At 47.9% G+C, this 22231-nt stretch overlaps 1 pseudogene across 1 annotated transcript; it reads left to right on the forward strand.

Annotated features, from left to right (window-relative positions):
• The first annotated feature begins 5259 nt into the window (after nucleotides 1-5259).
• On the forward strand, nucleotides 5260-12656 carry LOC308344398 (popy class I histocompatibility antigen, alpha chain E-like; annotated as a pseudogene). Its single transcript has 5 exons — nucleotides 5260-5264; nucleotides 8617-8879; nucleotides 11531-11796; nucleotides 11922-12035; nucleotides 12616-12656. The product of its transcript is annotated as a popy class I histocompatibility antigen, alpha chain E-like (transcript).
• Nucleotides 12657-22231: the final 9575 nt, after the last annotated feature.

Raw genomic sequence — 22231 nt, forward strand, 5'->3', positions numbered from 1 at the left:
GAGGTTTCTGTTGCCTCCCCGCAGCCCCTCTTTCTAGGCCCTTGATGGTAACAGCAGGAAAACTGGAAAGTAGAAGCATTTTCTTCTATTCCCTACTTCTCAGTTTTTTGAAATTCAGTTTTTTGAAAAATAAAATCATCTCTTTTTGGGAACAGATCCTCACGGCCTACATCCTACTTCACAGTGTGGACGTGTGCACTGGGGTTAGAGGACTAAGATCCCAGCTCCCCTAGGCCTCCTGCTCCCTGGGAAGGCATAAGAGGGGTCCCTGTGCTGGCTCACAGCTGATGCCCCAGAAGTCTCTCTCCCAATGCAGGTGACAGGCAGAGCTGACATCCTGTGTGAGTGCACTCCTGCCCCCCAGGGGTCAAGAGTGAACCCATAGACTTTGTTTAACACCTCTCTTACCCCAGGGATTGTCTCCCATAATTGGGGATTGAGAAAAGGTCTATACGTAGAACTAAGACCGAGTCACCCCAAACCTCCTTGTCCCAATGACAGAGCCCAAGTGAGAGCCCCAACCCCTGCTCCTCCCCATCACCTCCACACACTCACCACCACCATCTGCCTGGAGTCCACCAGGACTAATGTCATTATGTCCCTTTCTTCATCTCTGTTGGTCACCCGCGTCCCCCAGATATCCTACAGTCTTGCTCCATGAGGCTCTGCACACCCCTATCCTGCCTCCTCTCATGCCCCCTTCCCACTCCTGAACTTTCCACTGTGCCCCCTGGAATGCTCAGCCCATGATCGGCAAATGTCCACAGTCCTTTCAGGATGTTCCCTTCACCTCACAGCTCCAACAGAAACCAGGTCACCCCTAGGACCCAGCTCCCTGTGCTGTCCTCACTCATGGGGTGTCTCCTCTCCTGCGGATCTGGCACCCCTAGGCTGGGAGGTGGGTGGGCTCTCAGTTCATCCAACCTCCTTCCCTATTCTTCTTTCTGCTAATTATCTTATTTCTATGTTGCCGAGCACACTGGAGACATTAGAGGACAAATGTACAGATTTCTCCCACCATCTACTCATGTCCTAGCATCTGTCCCCATGTGATGTGCCTTCCAGGCCTTTATGACAGGTGACCCATCCGTGCTGGTGCCAGCAAGAGCTGCTCCCTCTGCTGCTGCCCTAGACCACATCCCTTCTTGTCTACTTACAGGTACTAGTCCGGCAATTCTTCCCTGTTCTCTTTGTCATCATCAGTGTTTGTTCTCAACTAGATTCTGGTGGTGGCTGTGAGAAGACACATCCCTGATCCTCAGCTTGAAGAAGTGTAACTGATTCTCAGCCTCAGCTGCGTGCTCTCAAATCTGATGCCATGTGCGCTCTGAGATGACACTTGCTATGGAATTCCTCCAGCCAGTGCTTGAGAACAGCAAAGAAACTGAGGCAGGACTCTTCCTCTTCTGCAGGCTGACTGAGGCTCCAGGACTCCCCAAAACCCTGATGAACTTGCCTGACTCTGCACTGGGTCGAGGACGCTTCCAGCCAACCTTCCTTCTCTCTCCTTCCCTTGGATTCAGACTTGCATCAAGATCTGCTGTTCTCCCAGCCTTTCTGGCTCCTTCGCCATGTCTTCTCACAGGGCTTTTTCCTAACAAATTCCTGGCATTATCGTGCTGTACTGGGGTCTGCTCCCCACAAACACTGAAACACAAGTGGCATCAGGAATGGCCCAAGAATTCAGACAGAAAGATGGGGGTGGGGGACAAGCTCACGCACTGCCTGGCAGACCAGGAGTCCCCTCACCATGCTGGAAGGTGGGACACAAAGGGCGGCTGAACCACTGCAAGTGTTACTGGAGGAGCTGAGAAACTGTCCTGGTCTGGGGGAAAGCTATGGCAGGTGGGATGATAGAAGCTGGTGGAAAATAATGGGGGAGGATTACCCACAGAATCAGTGGAGGTGGCAGCTTACTGCTGAGTGTGCTGATGCCTCAGAAAGATATTGGGAATTTGAGGGCTGTTAACAAAGCTTTACTGCTAGTTTGACCACCTCTGCAGTGGCTTATAGAGGTGTTTTGTTGTTGTTGTTGTTGTTGTTTTTGTTTTTAGCAGTGCAAGTAGGAAAGTTTATTAAAGTGCAAGTACACTCCAGAGTTGTGAGAGCAGGCTGGCTCAAAAGACAGCTGCCAGAGAGGCCTTTGTCTCCTGTGGAGGAAGGTCAGATAGAGCTGTGGGAGCCGAAGACAGAATGTGAGGACCAGAACTCTAGAGATATTTAGACACCCAGCCAAGGCAAATTTACTGTGTGAAATTCAGGGCCCTGGTGGGGAGTACCCAAGATTCTGCAAACTGGAACAAAGTTATCCTGGCCCCTCCAGGCATCCTTGGGGGCTCCCCCTTCTCTAGTAATGGCCAGCTTTTTCACTATGCTGGAAGATGGTGCAGAAGTGTTACCTGTATGAGACAATGTGTGTCTTTGCAAGAACTAGGCAGCTGATACTTGTGAGAGCCTAAGGAGTACTTCTTGGACTGGATTTTGAGGTGTTGAACCAAGGCGAGAATGTCAGGCTGGATAAACAAAAATTCATTGGCTTGAAGGTACTTCTCAAGACATGGGTTTATCAAGGACCCCAGGGCATGGGGCAGACTTACAGCTGGGGATGCTCTTCATAGCCCAGAAAGAATGATGTCCAACTCTCAGTGAGGTAGACATGATTTGGTTGCCCTGCCAGATGGTGGAGTGGGGGATAAAGAGGCTGAAGGAGTGGAGGAATCTTGTGAAGCTAGAAGACCCAGCACAGCCTTACATCCCACAAGAGGACCCAGAAGGCGCACCTGTCACAGAAGTCATCAGGAAGCTGATTGTACGCGGGCTTGCAGCACTAAGGAGTTTGGGGGTGCTGTGTCTCTTGCAGGCTGGGACGACAGTAGGTTGACTCACTAGTGTCCATAGGGAGGGTGTGGCCCTGAAAAGACAGAGGCCAAGTGGTGACAGTTAACCTGGGAAAGCCAGAGGCCACAATGACTATAGTAACTCCAAAGGAGCAGGGACATTTATCTGGTTCTGTGTTCCTAACAGGGAGAGTAAGTGGGTCCAGGGCCAAGGGGCGTGGCTCCTAAATTTCCATCACTGGGGAATCATCCACTGGGGGGCTTTGCGCCTTCTGTCACCACTATTCTGGATTCTGTAAAGTGGGAGGTCCTGGCTCCCAAAAGGGGGATGTTCTTATGAGGGTCCTGACGAGGGTCCCACGGTCCCATACAGTACGGCTGTCTCCAGGATACTTTGGACTCCATACATCCAGACCAGTAGATGAGAGGTAGTCCCCTCTTCTTTTTCATTTATTTATTTAAAATTTAATTTTATTTTTTCAGTGTTCCAAGATTCATTGTTTATGCACCACACCCAGTGCTCGTCCAATTCATGCCCTCCTTAATACCCACCACCAGTCTCACCCATCCCCCACCCCCGCCCCTCCAAAACCCTCGGTTTGTTTCTCAGAGTCCACAGTTTCTCATGGTTCGTCACCCCCTCCAATTTCCCCCAGTTCACTTTTCCCTTCCTTCTTCTAATGTCCTCCATGTTATTACTTATGTTCCACAAGTAAGTGAAACCATATGATAATTGAGGAGACCCCTCTTCTTGAGGTAGGAGTAATTGACCCTCATCTGCATGATGGGGAGGGGCTGTTGTCCCACAATGGGGGCAGGAGGAATTTTTTTTTAAAGATTTTATTTATTTATTTGAGAAAGAGAGAGAATAAGAGGGAGAGAGCATGAGAGGAGAGAGGTCAATGGGAGAGGCAGACTCCCCGCCAAGCAGGGAGCCTGATGTGGGACTTGATCCTGGGATTCCAGGATCATGACCTGAGCTGAAGGCAGTCACCCAAACAACTGAGCCTCCCAGGTGCCTGGGAATATTTTTTTTTAAGTTTTTATTTATTTATTTGATAGAGAGAGAAAGCATTAGCAAGGGGAGCAGGAGAGGGAGAAGGGCTCCATTGATCCCAGGACTCTGGGATCGTGACCTGAGCCGAAGGCAGACATTTAACCAACTGAGTCACCCATGCACCCATGGGAGCAGGAGGAATGTGTGGGGAATTCTGAAAGATCTGGGTGTCTTCTGGTTTCCCCTTTCTTCACTGCAGCTGTGAATGGACATGGAGACCAACCAAACAGAGAAGAGTTTGATTTCTAGTGGCCCAGATACAGTAGGTGTAATGTTTAGGTCATATTCCCCAAGTCAGCCACAAGGGCACTCACTCCTGTGCCCTGAAATCTCCAAAGCATTTGTGCAGAGGCCCTGCATCCCATGGGCCATTCCCAGCCAATGACGGGTCCCAGAGGGACACTAAGGCAGGCTTACTTCTGGGACACAAGGGGCTGCTCTGATGGCCAGCTGTGCTTGAGGACTCCCTACTCCGTACCAGGAACAGGTATATTTCTTAGGAATACAACTGACAAAAACAGCCCAAAACCCCTATGCCCAAGTGCCTTACATTCTAGAGGCTTCCCAGGAGTGAGACAGCCACTGGAGCATTGTGAGGAAATGACACTTTGTGACTCACATGAGCAGGATCGCTGACCCCTGTGGGGAGAAGGGCCCTGAGTATAAGGCAATGGGGGTGCACCAGGGCCCCAGTTCAGGAGTGAGAGGTGGTGGAGACTAAGGGGAGAAGAAGGACTGAGGGATGAGAGAGACAGAGAGAAGGGCTGCAGACGCAGGCTGAGGAGGAGAAGCAGAGGGAACGAATTTGAAAGAAGTGTAGTTCTCAGATTTAAATACGTTGTTATATAGATTTTTAAAATTAAATCTATATCTACAGGTCTTAGCAAGATATTAACTGCATCTAGTATTTACCATATTCTGTGGGGCTGCCTGAAAACCAATTACCTCCTTATGTTAATGAGTTTAACATGTGTCTAGATAAAATACAAAATGTGTCTAAATAAAATATGTGTTTAGATAAAATATGCACACTACTTAGATGTGAACAGTGCATACAAACAGATGATGCTAGAGCACTGGTGAAGGGCATTTTGACTTCATGGAACCTGGCAACTTTGAATTGCTTCAAGTTTGTTCATAGTATCAAACTGCTTCCTCCTGCTTCCATGTATTGAGGATATGAGGGGAACTCACACAGACAAACTGAGGGCTATGGAATGCAGATTGTTTCAAGAAACAAAACAGAGAATCACAGGGAAGAGAGGGGGAAAAAATAAGATGGAATCAGAGAGGGAGATAAACCATAAGAAACTCTTAACTCTAGGAAACAAACTGAGGGTTGCTGGAGGGGAGGTGGGTGGCGGGATGGGGTAACTGGGCGATGGGCTTTAAGGAGTGCACGTGATGTAATGAGCACGTGATGGGTGTTATATGCAACTGAAGAATCACTGAACTCTACTTTCTGAAGCTAATAATATATTATATGTTAATTAATTGAATGTAAATAAAACAATAGTAAGTAAAAAAAGAAGAAAAGAAAATACAATAGCTGGACCTGCTGGTGCTTACTAGCACCTGTGGGGAATCAGAACTAAAGGATCTCAGCTCTGTGAGACAAAAGCTCAGAGCTCTGTGGAAAATAGAAAACAAGCACCTACAAAGCTTTAACACAAGGTGAGAAGGTGCCTGGGAACTCGGAGGGATTCCTTCCAGCTGGACGTACCATCTAGAGGTAAACCTTGAAGAAGAGTAGAACTGGGGAGTATGGATGAGGGGACTGGGCTGGGGGATGAGCTGAGCGGAGAGGCAGACATACGGAACTCCCAAGAATATCCAGTTATTAAGCCGGTGTGTGCAGACAGCTTGTGGAAGGTAAGATTTAAAAGGGAATTTGGGGTCTGTTTGTAGGGAGCTAGGAGTATGAAACTAATAAGTTTGGGCTTTAATTAGAGGCACAAGAGTTTTGTTGTTTCTGTTTTCGTTTTTTTTTTTTTTTGGGAGGGGGCAAGTGTTTTTAAAAATTAATGTTTTTTACTTTGAGCTAACTGAAGACTCACACGCAATTATAAGAAATAATAGAGATCCTGAGAAACTTTTACTCAGTGGTAACACCTTGCAAAACCGTAGTCAGTATTACAACCAGAATATTAACACTGATACAATCCACTGCTCTTAGGCAGGTTTTGCCAGTGTTACTTGTGCTTATCTGGGTATGTGTTTAATTCTATGGAACCTAATCATATATGGAGGTTTGTACATCTATAACCACAGTCAAGATATATCCCAAAGATTTTCTTTTTTTCTAATAATTTTTAAAAGATTTTATTTATTTATTTGACAGAGAGAGAGACCACAAATAGACAGAGAGGCAGGCGGGGGTGGGGGGTGGTGGGGAGCAGGCTCACCGCTGAGCAGAGAGTCCAATGCAGGGCTCCGTCGCAGGATCCTGAGATCATGACCTGAGCCGAAGGCAGAGGCTTAACACACTGAGCCACCCAGACACCTAACAATTGTTAAAAAGATTTTATTTTGTTTTTTTAAATATTTTATTTACTTATTTGACAGAGATCACAAGTAGGCAGAGAGGCAGGCAGAGAGAGAGGAGGAAGCAGGCTCCCCGTGGAGCAGAGAGCCCAATGTGGGGCTCGATCCCAGAACCCTGGGATCATGACCTGAGCTGAAGGCAGAGGCTTTAACCCACTGAGCCACCCAGGCGCCCCAAAAAAGATTTTATTTATTTATTTTAGAGAGAGAGAGAGAGAGAGAGAGAGAGAGCGAGCTGTGGGGAGGGGCAGAGGGGGAGAGAGAGAGAGAGAGAGAGAGAAGCAGACTCCCTGCTGAGCAGGAAACCTGATGTGAGATCCTGACCTGAGCAGAAGGCAGACGCTTAACCGACTGAGCCATCCAGGCACCCCTTTTCTAAAAATTTTATACTTTTAAATGTTATATATGTATAAGTTCCATTATTTATTTTAAATTAATTTTATAAAGTGATTGAGTTAGCCTTGGGTTTTATTTGCTTATGTGTTTTTGTCTGTGGATGCCCAATTGCTCTAGCACCATTTATTGGAAACACTATCCTTTTGCGTTGAATTGCCTTTGTGCCTTTGTCAAAACTCAGCTGAGCATGTGTGTGGGCCTATTCCTGGGTTCTCTATTCTGTTCCATTGACTTATATGTCTATTTCTCTGCCAGCATTACACTGTCTTAATTATTGTAGCCAAATCATAAGCCTTAATATCAAATAGAGTGATTCTCTTCACTTTATCTTTCTTTTTCTAATGTGTTAGCTATTCTAGGTTCCATGGCTTTCCATATACATTTTAGATAACCTTGTCTATGTCTACAAAAAAACCTTGCTGCGATTTTGGCAAGAAGTGCATTAAACCTATAGATCAATTTGGAGGAAACGGACTTTTTAACTAAATTGAATCTTCTTATTCATGAGCATATTATGGCTCTGAGTTCTTTTGTTAGCATTTTGTAATTTTCAGCATTCAGATCCTTTACGTGTTTTGTTAAGTGTATACATAGTATTTCATTTTCTTTGTAACAACTTTAGATAGCATTGTGTTTTAAATTTTGGTTTCCATGTAACCTGTGTTAGTATATAAAAACATCCATTTATTTTCAACCTGCCTGTGTCATTAAATGTGAGGTGAGTTTCTTCTCATTTCAAACACTAAACCAAACCGGACAACAGTTTGGCATCACAGTTACACTGTCTGACAAAGTACAACTTAGGAGTTTTGTGAGCCTTTACTGCAGTGTTGTTTAGACATTTCTGTAGGAAGGGGCAAAATCACTTTATGGAGTAGGTTCTGATGTTCAGGGGTTATCAAGGTTGTGCTACCACTGTAGTTAATTGATAAAAAGGAAACTGATAGCTATAGGAATCTCCAGCTCGGGCTTTCCATGGTGACTTCAGACTTAAAGAGAAAACCCCTGTCCCTTCATCTCCATTGCTCACTCTCTGGCATCCAGTTTCTTGGGAGTGGGTTTTCCTTTAGAAGAGTCCGGAGGAGAGGTAAGGAGGCTCAAGTTGAGGAATTCCAGAAACGGAAAGGGACAAAAGGGGCTGATCCCTGCCTGGTGTCTCTCCCTGGTGTCTCTTCCAGAAAGACCTTGGGCCAGGCCTGGGGTGCAGGTGGAGAGGAAGCAGGGGCTTCCCGGAAGGCCTGGCTCTGATAGTCCCAGGCCTGAGATCAGTGTCTGGGGCAGGGAAGCCTAGGCCGTTATTCCCGGGTTTCTCTTCTCCCTCTCACAACCTGTGTCGTGTCCTCCTGCCTGGATACTCATGACGTAGTCCCAGCTCTCACTCCCATTGCGCGCCCGGTTTCTAGAGAAGCCAGTCAGCGTCACCGCGGTTCCCGGCTTGTCGGTGCCACCGATCCGCTGGGACTTAGATTCTCCAGACCCCAGGAATGCGAGTCGTAAAGCCCCAAATACTCCTCCTGCTGCTGTCGGTCCCGTGACCGAGACCTGGGCGGGTGAGTGCGGGGTGGGAGGAAAGAGCCTCTGCGGTGGGAGCTAGGGGACCTCCGGACGGGGACGCGGGATCCCGGGGGAAGGCACCTCTCGCTGTCCCTGCCCCTGGCCCCACCCGGGCCTGTGCTCCCCGGTCGGTCCCTCCCCGCCTCTGCCCTGCTCTCTCGCACTCGGTGCCCCCTCCCCCTGCCCTCCTGGCCCCCTCCACCTGGGCCCCCGGCCTGGCGCTGGGAGGAGTGTCGGGCGGGGTCTCAGCCCCTCCACGCCCGCAGGCTCCCACTCGCTGAGGTATTTCGGCTCCGCCGTGTCCAGACCCGGCCGTGGGGAGCCCGGGTACTGGGAAATCGGCTACGTGGACGACACGCAGTTCGTGCGGTTCGACAGCGTTGCGGATGATCCGAGGATGGAGCTGCGAGTGCCGTGGGTGAAGCAGGAGGGGCTGGGGTTTTGGGACCAGGAGACGCGGGGCGCCAAGGACACCCCCACAGACTTTCTGAGTAAGCCTGCACACCGTGCGGGGCTACTACAACCAGAGCGAGGCTGGTGAGCGATGTGGGCCCGGGTCTAGGTTGCAGCCCCGATCCCCACGGATGGGGCTGTGGGACCCGTCCGTCTCCCCACCCGGGAAGAGCCCCCTTTAATATCTCTTGCAATGGGTGACTTAGTATTCACAAATTCATGTAGTTTTTGTTTTTCCTGGACAATCTTTTTCTTTCCTTCTATTCTGAGTGACAGCATTGCTGGATAAAGTATTCTTGGTTGCATATTTTTCCCATTTAGCACCTTGAATATATCATACAGTCCTTTCTGGCCTGCCAGGTCTCTGTGCACACATCCGCTGCCAGCCTTATGTTCTACCCTTGTAGGTTAAGGACCTCTAGTCCTGAGGTGCTTTCAGCATTTTCTCTTTATCTTTGAAATTTGCAAGCTTCCCTATTATATGTCAAGGTGTTGACCCATTTTTATTGATTTTGAGGGGAGTTCTCTGTGCCTTCTGGACATTGGACCTGAATGCTGTTTCCTTCCCCAGATTAGGAATTTCTCAGTTATAATTTGTTCAAATAAAACTTCTGCCCTTTTCTTCCACTCCTCATCTTCTGGGGCTCTTATAATATGGATATTATTTCACTTTATGGAATCACTGTGTCCTCTATGTCTCCCTTCGTGATCTAATTGTTTCTTTTCTCTCTTCAGTTTCCTTTTTTTCAAAATTTTATCTTCTGTGTCACTGACTCGCTCTTCTGCCTTGTTCACCTTCATTTTTATTGCTTCCATTTGGGACTGCATCTCAGTAATAGCATTTTTATTTTATTTTATTTTTAAAGATTTTATTTATTTGAGAGAGAGAGTGAGAGAGAGAGAGAAAGAGCACAAGCAGGGGGACAGGCAGGCAGAGGGAGAAGCAGGCTCCCCACTGAGCAGAGAGCCTGATGTGGGGCTCGATCAGAGGACCCTGGGATCAGACCTGAGCTGAAGACAGATGCTTAACTGACTGAGCCACCCAGGCACCTGGTAATAGCATTTTAAATGCCTGACTAGATTTTAGTTCTTTTATTTCTACAGTAAGAGATTCTGTAGTGTCTTCTATGCTTTTTTCAAGCCCACCTAGAATCTTTATAGTCGTTTTAAATTCTAGTTCAAACATCTTATATCCATATTGATTAAATCCCTGGCAGTAAGTACTGTTTCCTGTTCCTTCTTTTGGGGTGAATGTCTCCATCTCATCATTTTGTCCAGAAAAGAATAGAAGAATGAGAGAAAAAAAAACAATAACATAAAAAAAACACAAAACAAGCCAGAAAAAAAATAACAAAATAAGAAATAAAAAACAAAATAAAAACTAGATCTTGGTGTGTTTTGGTCTGCTTATTAAGAGAAACTAGATCCCAAAATAAGAAAGAAAAACATATCTATACAAAAACAAAATAAAATTCAACAGAAGGAAACAAATAATTAAAGAATAATGTATATGTAAAAATTTTAAAAAAGGAATTAAAAAAATAGCTGAAAAAATAATACTGAAAGACTAAAGAAAACAAACAAACAAACAAACAAACCATGAATGCTATATACGGTTTTCCCCAAGAGTGGAAGCTTTGGAGCCCCTATGATCAGTCAACTTGGTGCCGGCCAATTGTCCTTGCTGGTCTTTTGGGGGAGGGGCCTCTTGAGCTGATTCTCAGGTGGACTTTGCCCTGGTGGAATTGCACTTCCCTTGCGCAGAGGCTGGGCTCAGTATAAGCAGCTCTGAGTTCCACTAGGTGGCGCTGTGTTGCGCGGAGGCTTTCGGCTTGCTCAGCCGGTTGAATATGGCTACACCTTGCTCTCTAGCTCTGGAGCTGAAAATTCACACTGCCCACTCTTTAGTGAGCTGCACAGAAAAGCAATCAGTCACTCTGGTCTCCCTGATTTCCCTACAAACTCTGTGTTCACCCAGACTGTGGCCAACCGTTTTTTATGTCAGGCACGTGACCGAGTTTCAAAACTCCAACCTCACGGACTCCTGCAGGGGGACCCCGGGCAGTTCCACCCAGAGGAGGAGGGGGGTGTCTCCCGGTGCTTCTCCACTTGCTGGGCCCCTACTGGGAGAATAGTTTCCCCAACTGTGCAGTGGTTCCCTGTTTATGGCAACCCGAGCATAAAGTGGGCGCTCTCACTGATTCAGCCGGCTTTCCCGCTCTGATGCCTGGGAACTTTGCCCACTCCGGCATCCCTGTTCTTTCTGTGACCCTGGGGATCCTGAGCCATGCTGTCCCACCTCGGATTCCGGATTCCGCCCTACTCTGATACTTGAGTATCTTTAAGCCAGGGACCTCCCGCACTGGAGCAGATTTCTAAGAGTCTCGATTTTGTGCTCTGCTGTTTATAATACTTGGCAGCTGCCTCCTGAAGCAGCTGTCTCCTCTCTGCCGTATCCTCCGATATTTCACCCTGGACTCATGTCTCCGCACCTCCTACCTCCCAAACAGTGGTCGCTTTCCTACTTGTAGACTTGCAGCATTTCTTTCTTCACACCTACCATTGATTTCTTAGGTGTTCAGAATGGTTTGATAACTATCTAGCTGATTCCAGGGACCAGATAAACTTCAGGTCTCCTACATCTCCACCATCTTAACTCCTCCCTAAATTTTCTGACCCTTCTCTTCAGATGCCCTGAAAACACGTGTCGCCTACCGTCTTGTGTCTGACCATGAGGTCATGTTGAGGTGCTGGGCCCTGCGGAGATCACCCTGACCTGGCAGCGTGATGAGGAGGACCTGAGCCAGCAGGACACAGAGCTTGTGGAGACCAGGCCTGCAGGAGATGGAACCTTCCAGAAGTGGGCGGCTGTGGTGGTGCCTTCTGGAGAGGAGCAGAGATGCACATGCCATGTGCAGCATGAGGGGCTGCCTGAGCACATTACCTTGAGATGTGGTAAGAAGGGAAACCTGGTCATAAGAGTCTGCTGTCAGGGACATCAGGAACTGTTGTGGAGATCTTCAGTAGCATCTAAGCTGAGACCTGCGGGTCAAGGCCCTCACCTTATCCTCTTTTCCCAGAGTCCCCTCCTTGGCCCCCCATTACCTTCAAGGGCATTGTGGCTGGTCTGGTTGTTGTTGTGGTCACTGGTGCTGTGGTGGTTGGAACTGTCATGTGGAGGAAGGAGAGCCCAGGTAGGGAAGGGGGGTGCTCTGAGTTTTCTTTTCCCAGGTAAAAGTTTGTCCTGCCTTGTTTATGGGCACTTGCTGTCTGCACACATGTGCCCGTCCACTGTGGGGCTCACTGCCAGATCACCATGTAGTAAAGCACAGGTGAGAGTGAAAGACAGATTAATCACTGTGATGAATGTGGTGACAGACCTGATTCCCAGCAGTCACAGGTCAGAGAGCAAGGTCCTTGCTGAGGACAGACTGCAGGAGGATGGTTGGTCTCACCCTGCCACCTCTTTTCTTCATGTCCCTGATCCTGCCCTAGGTCTATAGTGACAGTTCTGGAAACTTCCTTATGGTCCAGGCTATCCTTTCATCTAGGATCTTGGGTCTGGCCTCTCCCATGGCATCTCCTGGGATGTTTCCTTTCCCCAGGTGGAAGAGGAAGCAGTTATGCTTAGGCTGTGAGTGAGTATGGAGGGGTGATCCCTGAGACCCTGAGACAGTGTAGATGGGACCCCATGGGGAGCTCACCCACCCCACAGCTCATCCTTTAGTTTCATATCCTGTGGGCTCTGACCACATTCTGTCTGTTCTTCCCCAGGCAGTGACAGTCCCCAGGGCTCCCTCTGCTTCCGAAGATAAGACCCTAGAGGGCCTGACATGGGGAGGGGAGAGAGAACGGGGCCATGACTGGGTTGTGGGGATTCTTTGAGTGGATATTTTGAGCATGTGGTGGACTGTTGAGAAAGTCCACACATATATGACTGACCTGAATCTGTTCATGATTGTTCGCTTTCACAGAGTAAGCCAGCTGCCTTGTGGGGGACCAAGTAATGCAAGATGTGTTCACTTTCCCATCTTGTGACATCAACACCCCTGATTTCTCTTTCTGCAAAGGACATTTGAATGTGTTCGTGTTCCTATTAACATAATGTGAGGAGGTGGGGAGACAGGTCCCCCTCCCACGTGACTATCTCCCTGCCCCGACCCCTTGCCCCCCAAACAAGATCGACCCGTGTTCTCTTTCCTCATCTGCTTTCCTATTCCGGCCAAGGAAGAGTGGCCCATCTCCATCCCTGTCTTTACTTAGTGTGACACTGAGCTACAACTTCTTACTTCCTTGTTGAAAATAGGACCCTGGATGTCAGTTGTTTTTTTCCAGTTCTTGTCATGAGGAGTGGATCAGTTAGTTAAAGGAGAGGATTCCTGAAGTCTGAGAGAGGAAATGAATGGACGCATTGAGAACCTTCCAGAATCAGCAGGTTTGGTGTGCTGGGTCTCCTCTAGGTGGGGACAGGAGAAGGCTGTGAAGAACCGTGTTGGTGCTCAGTTCAGTGTGGGTGTGACACGGTCACCGCTCAGCTGGGGAGTTTCTCTGCTCTTTTGTCCTCATCCTTCTAGTGGGACCTGTCCTTCTAGGACAGTCTCTGTGATCGCAGAGACTTGGACATCACCCAGACCTTGTCCTGCGTCCGGGACTAACTGTGGGCAGCAATGTTGTATGGCCAGGAAAGCCTTGGTTCAGGCCTGGGTTGGGGCCTCAGCCCATCTTTGGGTATTTATTTGTTGTTTCTTTGTTTCTGGAGAGGATTAGGCCTATTTTCACATTCAAGTAGGAGTTTGGTCTCCTTCAGCTTTGGGTGTCTCCTGCCTGACAGCGGCAGGAGGCAGTTGGCCCGTCGGAGTCTCCACAGGCCCAGGGCGGCCCCCATGCCCAGGCATCTGTGGTATCGAGGGGTTACTCTGAGACTCATTTAGCTCTTGCCCTTCTTCTGGGGCTCAGTTGTTCTTTCCATCTTTTTCCCAGTCTTCTTTGAGGAACAGATTCTGGATTAGCTGGATTAGCAGACAAGAGGCCTGCCTGAATTTCTTGTTTTGAATTAGTTCCTGTTAGGTTTCCATCCTCTGCTTGCCCACCTCTGCCCTAGCGATCCTGTGCTGGCTCCAGTCCAAGGTCAAGGAGTTAGGAAGCAGAGTCTCCTGCAATTCTGCTCAGTTGGGAAATAGCATCTGTGAGTCAAGGATGGTGGTTTGTTGAAAATGGGAATGTACTTGGTGTGCAGGGGAGGTGCTGTGAGAGCGGGGAGGAAGGGAGGCAGGGGTGCAGCGTGGTGAGGAAGTTCAGGGCATGGGGGCAGCGAGAGGGGTGTCTGTGCTGGGTGGGCTGTAGAGCAGCAGGTGTCTGAGGCTACATTAGTGAAGGTACTGCCTCTGGAACAGGGAGGTGCTCCATACTGGCCAGCTCTTGACTGGCGTAGGTTGTGTGCCAGATACGGGACACACTGTGGTTTACATCTGGGAAATGTGTTTGAAGTGTCTGTATTTTCCACAAGGTGTGGTGGCTGCTGGTCTTCCCATCACACTTTTAGCAGCAGGAATGTAGATTAGGATTCCCCATGGCTGCGCCTCAGCCTTGCTTGTAGGGCTTGTTAAACAGGTGATTCCTTGACCTTGTGCCGAATACTTGGAGTCTGTGGGTCTGGGGAGAGGCCCGTGTGTTCTGAGAAGCTCCACAAGCAAGCCTGGTGCTCAGATGGATCTGGAGCCACTGAGGTCAGAGAGGAGAGCAGGCCAGGGTGGGAGGGGCATTAAAATTGCATTTACTATGTTTTTTCCCCCATCAAGAGAGGGAGGACGTTTGCTGTCATGAGGTTTGATGTGTGAGATTTACGGCATTGTTTCGTCATGGGGTGTCATCAGGGGGAGGATTAGGGAGCGGTTCACAGCTGGGATGACGAGCATCTCTGAACGCTTGCTCTCTGCAGCTGTTCCTCGGAGCAAACCCTGGAACCCAGCCCTGCTCGAACTTGGACAGAAGGTAGTGCACACACACGCATACACACGTGCATCTTGTGTGGACGTAACGTGTTCCTGGGGACGGTCATGGAACAGGCTAGGCTGTGCAGCCAGGAGCACACCTGCAGTGGCCGGTCCGGCTGCGTCTCACACGGGAACCCCGGCCTCTGCCGAGGGCACAGTGGTCACCACTAGCACCGCTGACTCGGTTGGGTCGGAACACGGGCCACTGTGGCTGCTCGTGGGCCTGGGGTACACACTGCCACTCATGCCCCCTGTCAAACACACCGTGCACAGTGGCAGCCTCTCTCTCTCCCCAGGTCGTGAGTCGGGTCCAGCGTGTGCTCCCCTGTCTGGTGGAGCCTCAGGCCGGGTTCCACTGGAAGGATGTGGGGGAACAGGTCTTCCTCTGCTGTGGAGGAAGGCGGTCTCTTCCGAAGCCCTGACTGTGGAATTCTCCTCATGTCGGAAGGCCGCTGGGGTGTTGGGGGAGAGAGAATGCCTAACTGTCGTTCTTGGAGCACAGATCTGAGGCTGCATCTTGACCTGGTGCTCTGTAGGCGCTCAGGTTTGGCAGAGGGAACAAGTGGGTAATCAATGACAGCTGTCCTCTCGTTCCCCTTACACTACGTGATCAGTCCCAGCTGTCGTCCACCTCAGTTCTCGCTCACAAACATGGGCAGTGGTGAGGTGGGCTGGTGGCCTGATGGCTCGGGGCAGATTTGCCCTCCTTTGTTCTTGCAAGGACGAGAAGCCCCGGGTCTGCAAGACGTGAGTGGTCTGTGTGCACCGATGTGTCATGTGAATGTGTCTGTTTCCCGTGTGTGGCGATGTTCTGGGGCGAGACACTCTAGCATCTGTCAGCGTTCACGGGACCACTGCCCAACTTGAACAACAGTGCCAGGGACATGGGAACCTGAGAGCTGAAGCCGCGGTAGGTTAAGTTTGATGGTCTCGGTGGTGTGTGGTATCTGTGACTCCATGCTGGGCCTGCTGTCTCCTTTCTCAACAGGACGCTGAACAGGTCGCAGGCGGACGGACATGATAGACAGGCTTCCATTCTGCTTCTCCTTTGCTCCTGGATGAGATGAGGTACAGGTTACTTGCTTGCTCTAACTCTCAGTTTCTCTTTGTGGAGCAGAGAGAGTTTCTTCCCCCAACTGACCAGCTCTCTGATTCCCTGTCACCACCTGGGTGTCCTCTGATTCATTCATTTCACACCTGACCCTGTCGACCTGGGGTGAGCTCAGGTGGGAGGACTCACCCTGCAAGTTGCCCTCAGCTCACGGGCAAGTCTCAACTCTCAGGTTCCCACATGCCCGGCACTGTTGTTCAAGTTGGCTACAAAGCTGGGCATACCCTGGACATTCAGTAGTTTGCTAGAAGGACTCCTAGGTCTCAGGAGAACTCCATGCTGGCTATTATGGTTTATTATAAGGACACACACAAGCAGCCAGATGAGGAGGCTCGGGAGTGTGGGAGCGTGCAGGTCCCGGTGCAGGAGCCTCTGTCCCTGTGGACTCGGAATGTGCCCCCCTCGGAGCACGTGGACGTGTTTGCCATTTCAGAAGCTCTGTGAACCCCACTGTGGAGCAGTCTTCATGGAAGCTTCATGACATAGGCACGCTTGATTCAGTCACGGGCTGTTGGGGATGGAGGTCAGCCTCCAGAGCCTCTCCGCAGAGATTGGGGACTGAGGCTTATGGCTCCAACTCTAGTCATGGCTTGGTCCTCCTGGTCACCAGCCCCAACCTGAACTGTCTAAGACCCTCGGCCAAGTCATCTCATTAGTGTACCAGTGACAGTCTTATCACTCAGGAGATCCCAAGGGCTGGGGAGCTGGGTGCCAGGAACCAGGGACAAAGACCACATATTTTACTTATCCCGCAGCCACGCTGTGGTCTTTGAGCACAGATCCCTTGTAGCAGTGGGACCGGAACTATGGAGATGCTGGCCCAGTACTTGTGTCCCATCCGGTCATTAACAGTCAGCCCATCTTCCTGCTGGAGGACAGTGTCTCCCACGGCCTCTCAGGTCTGCTGGGTCCATTCAGTGTTGCCAGGTTCCAGAAGCAGGAATGTTCTCAGAGCACACGGCTTTCTCTCTCAGGGTCTGGGATGGCAGAGCTAAGACTGTCATCTCTTGCTCACACTTCTTCCAAGGTGCTAATGTACTGTGGATTTCTCTCATGACATAGCGAATATATCCCCTCCTTTACCCTCAGTTACTATTTCTACTTCCCCACATTTATACCTCACTTTCTGCCATTGGAAGGGACATTATTATTTTTTTTTTAATTTATTTATTTGTTAGAGAGAGAGAGCGAGCGAGCACAGGCAGACAGAGTGGTGGGCAGAGGCAGAGGGAGAGGGAGAAGCAGGCTCCCCGTGGAGCAAGGAGCCCGATGTGGGACTCGATCCCAGGACGCTGGGATCGTGACCTGAGCCGAAGGCAGCCGCTTAACCAACTGAGCCACCCAGGCGTCCCTGGAAGGGACATTATGTGTGGCTGCTGTGCTTGTCCAAACTGTGGGCAGCAACACGAGTCTATGCTCTGTTTTTTGCTTGTTTGTTTTAATAGCACTCTGACCATTTGCATCTACCACTGGGTGAGCAAAGCACAATCCAGAATACGCATTCCTGTCAAGGCCCTTTTGTCGCCCTTCAGGATTACCATCATGGCTCTGACTTGTCAGCTACGTTCAAGGCTTTCCTACCAGGGGGTTGGCCTCCTAGCTCTCTGTGGTGTTTGGTTGGCAGCCAGAGCAGTTCTGTTTGGGCCACAGAAGATACAAGTGAACTATAGAGTTTCAGCCTTTCCCTGCATTGCCACAGTCCCCTCAGTCCCCTTATTTCCCTGACCTAGGTGGCTACCCTAAGAGAGGACACCAGGAAACACACTCATCCGTTCCAATCCACTTCCAAACTCAGAAGGTGGTTCTTGTGATGGGCATCATCATGTCCTCCTTCGATGCACCACAAATTCCCATAATGAGCAAGGGCCCAGCCCCATGTGGCTATTCTTTTAATAGACCATGTTTCCATTGTCCTTCTGCCTGACCATGTGGCCTGGCTGTTGGCCACTGCCCATGAGTTGGTAAGTCCAAAACACAGGGGCTCTTCCCATTGTTCCATTTTTTCGCTGCTATCATCAACATAGACATTAGAACTACCCAATGACCAAAAGACAGAATAATCCTGAGCCTGATACAGCCATGGGGTTTTGGATAATGTTGGAAAAACACTCTAATGGAGAGGACAATGCCTGGAAAAATTCCATTAAAAGTGATAACAGTTAAAAAATACTTTTACGCACTTCTTAAAAAACACTATGACAAAATTAATAGCACATCCTATATAGTCTTCTGTAACCTTGACTTTAAAAACACAGAAGTGAACAGCTCACCGAGCTGACCTGCATGCAGTGACCTAACAGTTCTCCTGTACTAAAAGCTGTTTTTAAAAAACTAGTATTGGAATCCTTAATATAATGATTTTAATCAGCAGTGGCTTCACCTTCAGCTGGACCCCTAGTAAGTTTTGAATTTTGCTGCAGGACCTTTCGGTTTTGCAAAACTTTGCTATGTGTCTGCTGCTTTGGGTGTCCTTCTTCATAAAGGAAGTTCGCTGTCAACTCATCCCCATTTTCTCTCTTGATCTTTCTTTCCTTCTTTTCTTTTTAAAAAGATACTATTTATTTGAGAGAGAGAGAGCCTGCACAAGCAGAGGGGAGGGGTAGAGAAAGAGGGAAAAGCAGGCTCCCTGCCAAGCAGGGAGCAAGACATGGGGCTTGATCCTAGGACCCTGAGATCATGACCTGAGCTGAAGGCAAACACTTAACTGACTGAGCCACCTAAACACCCTCTCTCGATCTTTCTAATGACGTCCATTTGTAGTTGTCTTTCTACAGTTTCTAGCAGAGAGCTCTCGCAGCTAGAATATAACATCTGTTCTCATACTGCATGTGTATCCCAGCATTGAATAAATTAAAAACTATAGACTTCAAATGTCTCCTTCATGGGAATGTTTGTACAGAAAGAAATGGTAGCATGCTGAATCCTTGGGATTCCTCCTTGGCAAGTCTTTCAGTTCTGTCTTTGTTGTGTTGGCCAAAATTATAATTTCATCTTTCATATCTATTTCCAGTTGTACATAGTTGAGCTGTCTGTTGCTTAATGTTTCCAAACCTTGAAAAGCTTCTCAAGAAATAGGAAATGTTACTCCTTATAGTGTTTGATGCTGTGTATGCGTGTCCACACCCATGTCAGTTTTTGCCCCATTAATTTTGATCTGTCGTGATTCTTCCTCAGCTGCGGTCAATGGGGCAGGAGAAGATTGTGACAGAAGATTGTTGTTTTTATATCCGTGTGATGATGCATCTTCCTTTACTGTTCCAAACGCTTCATCTGTAATGTGGCCCCCTCCAAACTCCCTTTTCAGAGTCGCACTTGTTCCTGCATGCAACATATTTTAAAGATCACGAGAATGTTCTGAAGACCAGATGGTGAATATCCACTCATATCCCTGGACATCTGAGAGTCTAACCTGAGTACTGTGTAGCACAGCTGTTTGAAATCAGAACGCTGACTACATGGTCCAATCACAAGTGTCTCATTTTCAATAGATATTATTAGAAGTCTGTACTTTCCATTTCTCCTCTGGCAAAGGTATCTTTAACATCTTCACTTGCTTGGAGGTGGGTCTGATGGGACATGGCAGCCTCGGGCTCCCGGCTCTGGTGCCACGTGTGTGCAGAGACATTTAGGCCTGAGTGGCATGAGTGTCATCCAGGTGCCAGGAGCAGCAGAGACAGCAGGTGTCCTGTATCAGAGGAGTCATGACACCTGTACCTTCAGCTTGAAACTTCCCCAGTGTGTTGTTCAGGGAGATGCTGCTTTCGGAAATTTCCCCAGTGTTCTCCTTTATGTGTCAGTAAAAGATATTATTTATTTGAGAGTGAGAGAGAGCACAAGCAGAGGGGAGGGACAGAGGGAGAGGGAGAAGCCTTCCTTTCCCTATTCTTTGGCTTCATTGAGTCTTTTGCCTTGAACCCATCAAGAGGCGAACCCAGTTTTCAGAAACACAACTGCCAACATGACAACCTCACTTGGCATTTCCCTTTTTAAAATTTAATTTAACTTTATTTATTTGAGAGCGAGAGAGAGTAAGCAGGGGGAGCGCAGGCAGAGGGAGAGGGAGAAGTATTCTCCCCTCGGAGCAGGGAGCCCATGCAGGCTCGATCCCAGGAGCCTGGGACCATGATCCTGGGATATGACCTGACCCAAAGGCTGACTATTAACTGACTGAACCGCCCAGGCGCACCCCCAGCACAATGTGTAATAGAAGTGGTGAGTGAACATTTCGTGTTGCTGATCTGAGGAGGAAATCCAACAGTCTTTCACCATTAGGTAAAATGTTAGCTTAAGGGTTTTCATAAATGCCTTTAATCAGACTGAGGAAATTCCCTCTATTAATAGTTGAGTTTTTATCATGAGAAGGTGTCCAATTTTGTCAAATGCTTCTTGCCCATCTGTTGAGATAAGCATGTGGCTTTTGTTTGAGGATATTAATATGATGTTTTATCTTGATTTATATGGATGTTTAACCAATCTTGCATTCCTGAAATAAATTTCATTAGGCTTGTAATTAACTTTATATGTTGCTAGATTTGATTTGCTACATTTTATTGAGATGTGTGTGTGTGTGTGTGTGTGTCTGTGTGTGGGTGTGTGTGAGTCTACATTCATAAGAGATATTGGTCTGTAGTTTTCTTGTCTTGTGATATCTTTGTCTGTTTTGGTATCTGAATAATCCTAGCCTCATAGAATGAGTTGAGTTCCCTCCTCTTTTTTTTGGAAGGGTTTGTAAAGAATTGTTATTAATTCTTTCAGCATATGGTATAATTTGCAAGTGAAGCCATTTGGAACTGGGCTTTTATGTGGAATAGTTTTTGACAATTGACTATGTTCTACCTCATTATAGGTACATTCAGATGGTCTATTTCTTCTTCAGTCAGCTTTAGTCATTTGTGTCTTTCTGTGTTTTTGTCTATTTTATAGAAACAAGTTGATATTTTAGCATATAATTGTGCATCATAATCTCCTAATTCTCTTAATTTCTGTGTAGTCAGTCCTAATATCACCTCTTTCACTGCTGATCCCAGTATGTGGGTCATTTCTCTCTCTCTCTCTCTCTCTCTCTCTCTTATTGAGTCTAGTTGAAGATTTGTCAGTTTGGTTGATCTTTCAAAGGATCACATTTGATTTGGTTAGTTTCCTCTATTGTCATTTTATTCTCGTTTCTCTATTTCATTAACTTCTGCTCTAATCTTTATTTTTTCCTTCCTTTTGCCTGCTTTTGCTTTAGTTCGCTCCTCTTTCTCCTTTGACTTAATGTGGAAGTTCAGGTAATTGATTGGAGATATTTCTTTTCCATACAGGCAGTTCCAACTATATATTTCCTCTCAGCACTGCTTTAGTCGGACCCCCTCGGGGTTGGTATGCTCTGTCTTCATTTCTATTAATCTTGAAGTATTTTCTGATTCCATTTTGATGTTTTTGACCCTTTGATTATGTAGAAGTGTGTTAATTCTGCATATTGTGAGTTTCCCAAATTCATTCCAGTTATTTATTTCTGGTGTCATGCCGCTGTGATATTTGCATTATTTTTACCCCTTTAAATTCATTGAGGTTTTTTTTTTTTAAAATTTATTTGACAGAGATTACAAGTAGGCAGAGAGGCAGGCAGAGAGAGAGAGGAGGAAGCAGGCTCCCTGCTGAGCAGAAAGCCCGATGTGGGGCTCGATCCCAGGACCCTGGGATCATGACCCGAGCCGAAGGCAGAGGCTTTAACCCACTGAGCCAGGCGCCCCAATTCATTGAGTTTTTTAATGGCCTAGCATAGGGCTTATCTTCTAGAAAGCTCCATGTGCATTCAAAATGAATGTATATTCTGTTCATGGCTGGATGTTCTATACATGTTGTTGGGGTCCATTATCAAAGGAACAAGACTGAGACAAAGTGAAAATTATGCAAAGCCTTATTCTATGCCAAGCATTAGAAGTCAGACTGACTGGCCAGGGGAACGAGACTGAGACAAAGTGAAAGTTATGTAGAGCTTTATTCTATGCCAAGGATTAGAAGTCAGACTGACTGGCCAGGGCTGCCTCCGAAGAGAGCAACCCCCTCCCGATCTCACAGGTTGTTTTTATAGGGCATAACCGCAGACCCAAGGTACGTGGCTTCTATTGTTAAGGCGTTTACTCCCGGAATTGATACCCAGAACCATACCAGGAACTATGGGGCGTTTATTCCCGGAATGAAGTCCGTGGATGTAAACAACAATATGGCTACCTAGGCAATATGGAGTTGCTCTGGCTAAGCAGGTCCAATAGTTAAACAGGTTTTAACATTGAATTGGCCC

Source organism: Martes martes, assembly GCF_963455335.1.
Source record: "Martes martes genome assembly, chromosome: 6".
NCBI lineage: Eukaryota > Metazoa > Chordata > Mammalia > Carnivora > Mustelidae > Martes > Martes martes.